The following is a 10,693-nucleotide window of genomic DNA, read 5'->3' on the forward strand; positions in this document are numbered from 1 at the left end:
CTGGAGCCCTGGAGCCCTGGAGCCCTGGAGCCCTGGAGCCCTGGAGCCCTGGAGCCCTGGAGCCCTGGAGCCCTGGAGCCCTGGAGCCCTGGAGCCCTGGAACTCCCATGTGTCCTCCTGTTTCTCCAGTCTATTGTGTCTCTCTCCTGTGTGAAATAAGCCTGCCATTAAATAGGCTAGGCAATTACCCAATTAGGTCTGGGCTAAACCATTATAGGGAATGTGGGGGTGGTGGTGGTCTGTACCAATCACGGTTAAAATCTCCCAGTATAAAGACATATACTTACACCTATACATACACAAGACATAAACAGCAATAAAACAAACTGAGTGCAGGTGAGTGTGTTTGGCTGCAGTCCATGCAGGTATGGCACAAGGCAGTTTTTCAAATGTTTGTCGTAGGGGAAAAGGAGAGGACTCCTTTTTCACAGATCTACAAATCTTTCAACTCAATGTATTTAGTGTATGTACTAAATACACATACAAATACTGCAATGCAGTGCTAACTGTGGGACACATCTGTGCAAAGTACAATGTAAATAGACACATCTGTGTAAACATCCTGTGAAAAAGTACAGACAATTTTCTTTTGCATAAACCATATATATGACTCACAAGTTAATCTGAATCTGATCTAGTTCTACATTCATTCAGTGAGATGCATTGATACAATTTCTCCTTGTCAACCATGGCCACGATACAAAGGAATGTTGAATCTCGGCAGTAAGCTGGCAAAGCGGTATTGCCATTCTGTATGTCACCTCAGCGCTTCCAGAGTCAAGCTTTCATTATTTAATTGCAGTTGTGTCTTTCCACCTCAACCCTGTGTCACATGCTGTGCCATCATGCTCCTGCTTCAACACATGAAATTGCTTTTGAATTTCCTGTGACAAAAGGTGCTGCAGACAAAATGTAAATGAGTTGAGAGAAAGGTAATGGGTTCAATCAGCCAATTACCTACAAAAGAACACAAATTGGAGAAAAAAAAACACTTGCATGTGGTATACACCCACTTGAGCTCATGGCCACGCTCAGAATGCACAATAACAAACTCTGTAGCCTCTCTTTGGCATTTTACCTGAGAGTGGTATTGACATTTGATGTCTTTAAATGTACAGCATATCGCTTCTGACATTTGTTGTGTGCATGGTGTAACATCCGACATTTATTAGTGCTGCAGTAAAAGTTGCTTCCAGGAATGTGTCAAGCTGTGAGGGTATGTGGACTGACGTGTGGTAGATGGGCATGGATGAACAGGCACTATGACTGCTATGATAGAAGAACCCCTCAGCAAATTCTTTGTAGGGAATTGTGCTGTGGGCTACAGATTGTGACATTCTGTTACGTATTCTACTAATGTGTTAGAAGGTGATATTAAGTGAATGCACTTACATGTAGCCTACTGTGTGCATCAGGTACCAAGCCACAGTAATCCTGTAGATCAGCTGCATCTCCATTCAGTTCTAAAAACTCCAAGGTCATGCTAGACACATGATAAAGATAATTGTACTTTACCATTAATGGAACCCACTTTGGTTAAAAGCATCTGCTTAATGAATAAATATCAATGTAAATGTTCATGGTATTTCAGAGGAACTGTTAATCTATACTTGTCATATAATGCTCTGCATTTGTTGAGACCAAGTTTCTGTAAGTTTCTCAATTTTTCTGAATTACCTTGTCCATAACTTCCATAAATGCAGCATGATATTTTATGTGGGGCAAATGGAGCTTTAGCTTTAACGACAAATGCCTTTTACCTTAGGAGGCCCTCACAGTAAATCCATTATGCCATTTAGGCTTGCTGTGCCAGCCAGGACAGTTTTGCGACAAAGAACATAGTGTACTTGCATCTGGGCCTCTGCAATAACATGCAGGTTGCATCCGGTTGAGATTTTCTGCTGATATGCCATTCACTCCCATGAATGACAAATAGTTATTTTATTATCCGGCATCTACATTATTCCAGTAACAGACACTTTATTACTTTTTCCCCTTCCTCCTTCCTCTTTTCTTTTTTTTGGGTTGCTATTAAAGTGCTGCATCATTAAGCTGGATAATGCCATTTTTAAAAAGCTGACAGTCCTGGGTTTTTATGAGCATGGGATACTGCGCAGGAATAGTGATCAAACCATATGGAGACTGGCGGAGTAAATGACTTCTCCGTGGTGCGGTGAGATGTGAAGGACAGTCTGACAGGCAGGCTGCATGGACAGCAGCCTAATGAGCTACACGTTTCACATGAACAGCCGTGGAGGGAGAAAGAAAGAAAGAAAGAAAGAAAGAAAGACAGAGAGAGAGAGTGAGAGAAGGAAAAAAAGTGAGTAAATGTAAAAGAAAAAGAAAAGCAACACAAGTGAGGATGGCGGGGAGGCAATTAAAAAAAAACTGCCCAATCATAAATTGACCTTTGGTGTCGGATGTGGTCGCTCGTCTTGTTTCATGACATGGAACAGTAAAGCTTTTGTGGAGATGGGCCTGGACGCCTGAGTTTGCAATTAGAGAGACAAAGGCTTGTGCGCGGGCAGGCAGGCAGACACAAGTTGTGTCCCTGGTGGTCGGCTGAAAGGAAAGGGAGGCTCTGTGGCCATGCTGTGTGACAGAGTTGGTCGGATCAAGGGGCTCAGAGATGATCATCATTATGTGGTTATGGGGATAAAGCAGCTACTGCTGAAGCTGTCCTGTATCTTGCAACTCTTTCTTCTTAAACATTAAATGGAAATAGAGACAATGACGTTTCTGCAGTAAATGTTCTTTACAGAAAGAAATGAGGCTTTACTTGAGCTTTAGGCTTGAGTGTTTCACTATAACTACTGCTGCCAAATCCAGCGTATACAAAATTCCTATACCTTATGCATGCTGCTTTATTTAACAATGCATGTGTCAAACAGACGTAGCTTGTCTTTAAATGGATTCCTGTAGGAATCTACTAATTGTGTTTTCTGTTTGACTGGTGAAGTGGAGATCTTCTAAACAGGCGTGAGCAGCAGAAGGATAAACAGGGATTTATAATGCACACCCAATCTGTTGGCATCACAGATGTACCTTAAAGTGGTGGGACTGAGCCAAAATAAAACACAGTTTAGCCAAGCAGAAAGGCAACATGTAGCCTCCGTTTAATTAAAAAAGCATCCCCCTGAACCCAACCAACAGGCAGGTTTGATCACGCAGATAGGTAATTAGTGGTTGTTCCCTTTTGTTTATTGATATTTTTTTTCTCATTCCTCTTTTTTCTTCTGAATAATTAGGCAGTGGTGTTTATTAGCCATGCTAATTAAGGAATGCAAATGACAGGGAAGTCATTATACGTGATTCTGTCCAACGACTGAGTGCAGAGCGAATCACCTGGCAGAGGCTGCTGCTGGAAGTGGCGGTGATTGAAATGAGCCGTGTTCCTCTGCGCTTCTGTTCGACATCTCATGTGTCTTGACAGCCGCTTGCTTCTATTTTTGGGCTCCAACTGCTCCCCCTCCACCACGAACCGCCGTGCCCCCCCCCCCCCACCACCCCTCTCCAATTCCACCCACCACCACCCAGCCGTCTTCTCCCCCAACCTGAGTTCTCCAACCTCAGGTCTTTTCAAAAAGTTTCCACGGAACTTTAAATATTTCATATTAGGAAGAAATGGAGAGGCGAGAGAGCGGGTAGTTCTCAGTGCTACCCAAGAAGCTGCTCTGGCACATATACCTGCGTGGGCATGTACACTTCAGGGAACTCAACAAGTACCCTGGGATGCGTATCTTATAGTGGTGCATATCAATCTGCTTCACACTATGTGTCACACAGTGGTGGGCTAACACATTTGACTTGACAGTCAAACAAATTTTTCATGGGGTTGACATGGTTTGGATGCACCTGTTTTTAGCTCACACACAGACAGGGGTGTGAGGATTACGTTTGTTACATGCGAGTTGCACGTCTTCTTGGTTGCAGCAGGATCTAAGGATTATCTGTGGATTTATTTCCACTAACCCCCCCACAGCACTGGTTTCTTTGCATTATGCCAGTGTTACTTACCTGCTGCTAATTTCTCTCTCATCCTCTTGTCAGCGGCTCACGTTGAGTGATATATGGCAGGTGGTTCAATAGCTGTGCAGTTTGAACTGGAATGCTGGGCTGTGTTTCTGTCACTCGACTGATTGAGAAAGGTGCTAGCAATTCCAAAGTCACAGGTTTAATACCAGGGCATCTCAGGGATAAAAAGAGTGTGTCTGCACTATACTGTACAAGTCGCTTTGGATAAAAGCAGCAAGAAATGTGTTAATGTAAATGGAAGGATGGTCCTATAGGAGGAGATCACCTGTCGAATTGGAGGTCGTCACCAGAACCCTCAGCCGTCAGTTAAATCCTTTTCATCTGGTATTGCTTGATTGTAATTGGGCAGAATTTAAGATTCAAACAAGTTGTAAATCAGCCCCACAGACTTGCTGGCAGAAGCGATCGACTCACCAGTCACAGATGATTTGGGCAAACTCTTCACAGAGGGCACCACGTGTGGTGCCGGTGTGTCTGACAGACAGAACCAGACACTGCCACTGACACTAATCTTAAAAATTCTCCAGGATCCCCAAAACTGCTGAAATATTATACTGTATGGCATTCACTGCATTGCACCAAATGCAATATGAATGTAGCCAACTCAGTCAGCCAAGCCAAGCCAAGCATCTCTCTCCTGACAAAAAAAAAGCCCACTAGATGTCCGGCATCACTGAACAGGACTGTACTCCCTCATCCATTACAGACGGCCAATAGCAAAGAGAGATTTGGAGCTCTCCCCCGCACACCTCTATTGCAAAAACAAAGGGTCAGTGGTCCGCAGAGTGATTTCACAGGCTAATTGCTGGATGGCTCGGGCTGCCGTCCTTATGGATCTGAGAGTGCGTTCATATAGTCCACAGGTGGACACGGAGGGAGGAGATGGAGGCCTGGCAGATCATACAAAAGAGGCGCTAAAGATTTGCCGCCTGCGCTCCGGGGCGAGCTTGTGAGCCTGCCACTGATCAATAGTTATTAAATGTGTGGCACGCACTGCCTGTTTGTCCTCTGACTGCCCTTTTCCCCAGTTAACAAGAGCCTCTGGAGCCATGGAGCAATTAACGAGGCAAACACACAAACACAGCGGCGATGACAAAGTGAATGGCCAAAAAGCATAAATCACATGTAACCCCCTCATTGTGCATGCGCTTTCAAACACCAAAGGCACACTGTATTTGTATGCTGAAGTTGAGAGAGCATCATAGAAAATATTTTTGGGGGGAGGTTGGGGAATATTCAAAGGATTCCCATAGGATAATTGAAAGTGAGCTGGGATGTACCTTTAAACTCTTGCGCATGAGTGATGTAAATTGTAAAAAAATAGAGTTTGATCCTAGTCATCATGCTGGCCACCTGCCACACAAGTCAAATCGCAAGTGTGTGCCTCCTCAGACACCTATTTATTGCTTTTATCAGGATGGTGTTCAATTATTTAAAAAATCTCCTCAGAGGCCTAATTTATTAAATTGGAGTTGGGCCCGATAGATGAGTTGAGGGGTCCATTCATCAAAGCAAAAAGAGAGTAGTAAAAGTATAATTGGTTAGTTGGGCATGGATGGCGCCTGCTGCAGTGGCACACCGACTGGACCACTGGGAAACGAGAGTGGAGTGCACTTAACAACAAACTTTGGCAGTGCCAACAGAGTCTGCATATTGAGACTCAGAGGTGGTGTGGACGAGCTGTTGACAGATGGTGGGGTCAAAAGGCATTTGAATGCACCATAGTGTGATATGTGTTTTTTTTTTATTAACTATGGATGCATGATTTGATGACATGGTCCATGCTGTCAGTCAAATGCTTAATTATGATTTTTAGCAATGGCCACCTGCTTTGTGATCGGAGGGTAATTATAAAGTAAGCAAAGCAGATGCATGCTTACTGTGTCTTTTGCCACTTTGTACGGACAGGATTGTGATGCAGAAAATGTGTGAAATCCAGTTGCTGTTTTTCCTCTTTTTTTGTAGATAATGAACTTGCTTATGTGTTTGTTTGTGAATGCTGCATCGCTCTCTGAGGGCTTTTACCATGTGCCCTGTTCGGGCACACTGAGGGTTCCTTCTTGTGGTGTTTGGCTCGTGAAGCCACACTGTCTGTTTGTGAACCGTGACTTATTTCCAGGCCCAGCCAGCCTCTGCAGCCCGGTCCCCTGGGCTCCCTTGGTAAGGACGAGCTGAATGGAACACATTACAGGCAAATCGTAGCACTACGGTGTTTTCCAGTCTTTGGGGGGTGGGAGCAACATAAACAGAGGAGAATTGTAGAGGCTGCTGCTGGCTCTAGTCAGAGGCTGAATAATATCTACCATCCTCAAAAAGAAACCTATTTCTGAGCCCACTTTTCAAATGGTGGGTGGGTGGCAACATTACTTTGCTGATTTGAGGGATGTAAAATGCACTACATCTAAAATGCATAACAGAAGGTCACTGCTGGTAGCTGAGAGAGCTAGCCAACAGGCACAGCCTGAATGTCTAAAATTGTAGGATAAATTATAACATTTACCTTTAAAAGGAACATTACGAGGAGCAAAATGTATTGCACCATCTTTTTTGGTCTGTTCCCAATACCTCCCTTGTGGCTACTGTGCAATGAAATTGTAAAGTGTAAATGCATTTTTATTTTAATATCTGTATAACCTTAACTGCCCGGTATGAAAGAGAATGTGAATATATTTTGTCCTTGCAAGGAGATAAAGGAGAACATTGTAAAGTTGTGGCCTTTTTTCCTTTTCCTGTGTGAGTGAAAAGAGTTCATTACTTGTTCATTCATTAATTTACACATTGGGCTTTTCATGCCAAAGCACTTGGCAAAGAGTCAAATTGCTTGTTCTGCTATTACTTTATTAGGGACTGAAAATGTAAGGTCTCGCTTTATCTCTTTCAAATTCGCTCTTTTGCCCACTTCCTATCTCAAGTGTAGCAAAGACACCGAAACAATCAGATGTCCAATTTATCAGTCTGTGTAATTGTGTTGTTGAGACACTGTACGTATTGATGTAGAGCCTGTGTGTTGTTAGTGCAATCTTTATGAAAGATTATCTGACTCTCCAGATGTCTTTTTTTTCTCATCCAGAGCAATCTCCCACCTTCAAATGGTTTTATGTAGAGCCTTGTTTTGTTCCTCGCTGTACAAAAGAGTTAGTCCTCCTTCTCTTCACAGACATGGTTCGAAAATGTAATTTTCTCCCCTCTCCTTAAGCCTGGGAACCTCATTGAGTTTGCCGTACAATAGGCAAATGCTCTTGATATTGAACAGGATCCCGATTTGTCCTCTGAATAGTATCTGTTTATTAAGGTAAACTGAACAAGATGTTTTGGACGTAGACATTGATTCTTATGATTATTACTGCTGCGTGAAGGGAATTACATGAATGACTCTCATCCTATTCCACAGATGTTCTGTTGGATTGATTGGTTGGATTTAGTTCAATGTTACGGTACACTCAAACAGAGCATCGGAATCAGCACTTCTCATTCACTTTGAATTGTTGATGATGTCATACCTTATCCATACCATCATTTGTGTCGCTTCACTTGCATTGCTTGTGGTAGAAGTTGCAAAGATTTCAACTTTTCAACTGCAAGCTTTAGTCAATCAGATCACCTGTATGCAAATGTGCTGACAAAGCTCTCAACTGGAAAAAACAATTCAAGATGGCGGACCAACTCCATAAACAGTAGTGTTTATTTTATGCATGTACATGTAGTAAACTTTTTTGTGTTATATACTGCTCAAAAAAAATGAAGGGAACACTTCAATCATACACTGGATCAGTACTCTGACACGGTTCTGAGCACAAGTAAAACATTTGAGGCGAGTGTTTTATTTTGCAAGAACTGTCAGACATTCTGTGAATGTAGTTTGAGAATGGAGAAAAGGGTGGAATGTTTATGGGTGAAAACTGTGAGTGTACCCTTAATTTTTTGAGCAGTATATTTAGTAAACTGTAGCTATAAATAGGCACTGCACAGTCTAAAAATTCTGTTTTTGTAAAAAAAAATGACATGTATACCAGTTCACTACCCACAGCTTGCTAGCAAAGTTAATAAGCAATTACAGTGGCATGGTGGTTGAGCTGTCAGTCTTGTTACACCCCCGAATGTTGGTAAAGCCCCCTATGAGTGTACTGTTATTGGTCTACAAAATGCTAGACACATGGCTGGCTTTAAGTATGATGAATTGAGGGATTCTTTTCTTCCATACCTGTGTCCTTTTCACAGTCTGAAATGGGATTTTCCAGACCAGACAATGTTTCTTTCCACTCAGCTCCAATAAGGTGCCGAGTTTGTCCTCATCACTCCAATGCAACCACCATTTCTTGTCTGAAGTTGAAAGACACAGAACTCTTCGAGGTCACTGGATGCCACAGTTTATTACTATGTGGGCATGACGACTCGAGCAGGAGGCTTCACCGGCCTGTCGGGACCACGCAGTGGCACTGGACTGTCAGCCGTGGCTCGTCTGTTGCTCAATTTGTGTCAGCATCCTTTTGCTTCATTCATCAACGATACATTTTCAACTCCTGGCCTGCCAAGGACTGGATGCCCTTCAGGTGATGAGCCATTTCTGATTCTGCAGGGGATCCATCAGCAGCGATAAACCCGAAAGCACAGCGGAGCACACTCAAATTGACACGCCTGGCATCAAGTACTGTGACCTATTTGAAAGCACACTCTGTTATATTTATTTTTGTGTGTGTTGTTTTTGGGCCAGTCTATTTTTTCAATGACTGCAAAATGCACCTGGAATGTCTCAAAAGTCTTGTAAGCTTCACCTGATTTTAGCAGGTCAGACTTCAAGGTGATGGCACTCCCACTGTGTTGCACATTTAGTTTATTTAAGGACTCACGTAGAGCAGAGAGTGCGGGGTTTTGTGTATAGGCATTTGAAAGGAAAATTTTCAGACGAATATAAAAGCCAAATAGGACTCTCCTGCAGCAGGGAGCTGAAAAGCCCTTTCTGTCCGACTATTCCGGAATATTCCCCAGACATCTCAGCAGCGCTGCTCTTCACAAGCAGGATTCTCAGCAGATCTCTCTACTTCCCTCTCTCCCTCCCTCCTTGTCTCCCTCTCTCCCTTTCGCTGTCTCTCTCAGGAGTAACAGTATGCACTACACCACTACCTGAAAAGAGCTCCGAAAGCTTTGTTATTCCAGAGGAAACATGTGAAACTGACTAACTTGTTCTGTGACCTATTTTTGGGAGTGTATGCGCGCAGACACAGAAAACATGTCGGAACGTTAGAGTATGAGTGTGGGATGTGATTCACGTGGCTCAGGGAAATGGACTAGGTCATCCCTCCACGACCAGCCAAGTAAGAGATGGCTCCAGTTCAGCTCTGAACTACATGTGCTGGAAAAACAAACAAACACACAGATGCAGCGCTCTAATAAGGGAGATGGGCCTTTCTTCACACTTGATGCACCATTAATTAGGTCTAGCCTTACACAACACACATACCCACAATCTGTTGCCATTCAGAGTTTCCTTATGACAGCCCGTATTTTGCATACCACCCTATAGCATGGTATTTTGCATACCACCCTATGTTTTTTTTTTTATTGAACAAGATGAAACAGAGAGCTTTGTCTGATGTATAGCTTCAGGAGAGGAATCAAAGGTGACCAGTGGGCCAATAAAAAACGGCTGTAAGGATTCTGATGTTCTGATTCTGAAGACTGTGTGCAATACAATGGCTCATTTGGTGTTTTGTGGCATTCTATTTCTTATTTTATGTCCAAGACGTGGGACCAGATCGCTGTGGGGATTTAATACATCATTCCTGTAGTAATATTCACCCATAGTAGTTTTGAGAGACTGCACTTGTTCGCTGGAATGGAATGGCTCAACCATTTTCTGACCTGGTGTGTCACCTTGGAATTAAATGGGCTGCATTAAGTAAGGCTGCCATTTTGGATCTGTCCCATTTGTATGGCCCTATAGAAGAGATTTGACTCAAAAGGATAACAGGCAATAACATATTACTGAGAAACACAACAATCTAAAAGCACCAATTTTGCTAGATGTCATTAGCAATGCAGAGGGGGGAGATGCCACTAGAGAAAACTGTTGGTTTTAATGGAATTTATAATGGTTCTATTTCAACATTGATTTTATCTAATAGTCTCCAATGGCTTTCAACAAACCCTGGCCTCCTATGGTCTCCATCAGTGAAATAATGAGCTTTCTCTGTTATTTACTTTCATTTGAATGGATACCTTGTGGTATGTTATAATTACCTGTACAGTCAGAATGGTGTCTTTCGATGCTGCCGGGTCAGTGGATTTGTACCATACGTACAACACACAATGAGATGTATGGGAAGTGCCTGCCATGGTCACTGCGGCTTTTTTTTGTAGGATGATTCAGGCATGGCTAATCACCAGCTGGACCACAATGGACTGTCCATTAGGTTTCTTTTCACGCTGTCTCCCTCTCTAAAGGGAGATATAGCGTTTTGGAGACAAACTCTTCAAATATAATAGAATCTAATACAACTCTCAGACCTTACTAATGTATAGGATTTAGGTAATCCTCTGAGATATAAAATGTTTGTAGCTATTGTACTATCTCCACTGCGATCTCTGCATCTTTTCATCTCTGTGTCTGCCAGTCCCAGTGATGCTGGTCTGGACTTCAGACACACTCAAATAGCTGCTG

The sequence above is a fragment of the Alosa alosa genome, chromosome 4 (genome assembly GCF_017589495.1).
Source record: "Alosa alosa isolate M-15738 ecotype Scorff River chromosome 4, AALO_Geno_1.1, whole genome shotgun sequence".
Lineage (NCBI taxonomy): Eukaryota > Metazoa > Chordata > Actinopteri > Clupeiformes > Clupeidae > Alosa > Alosa alosa.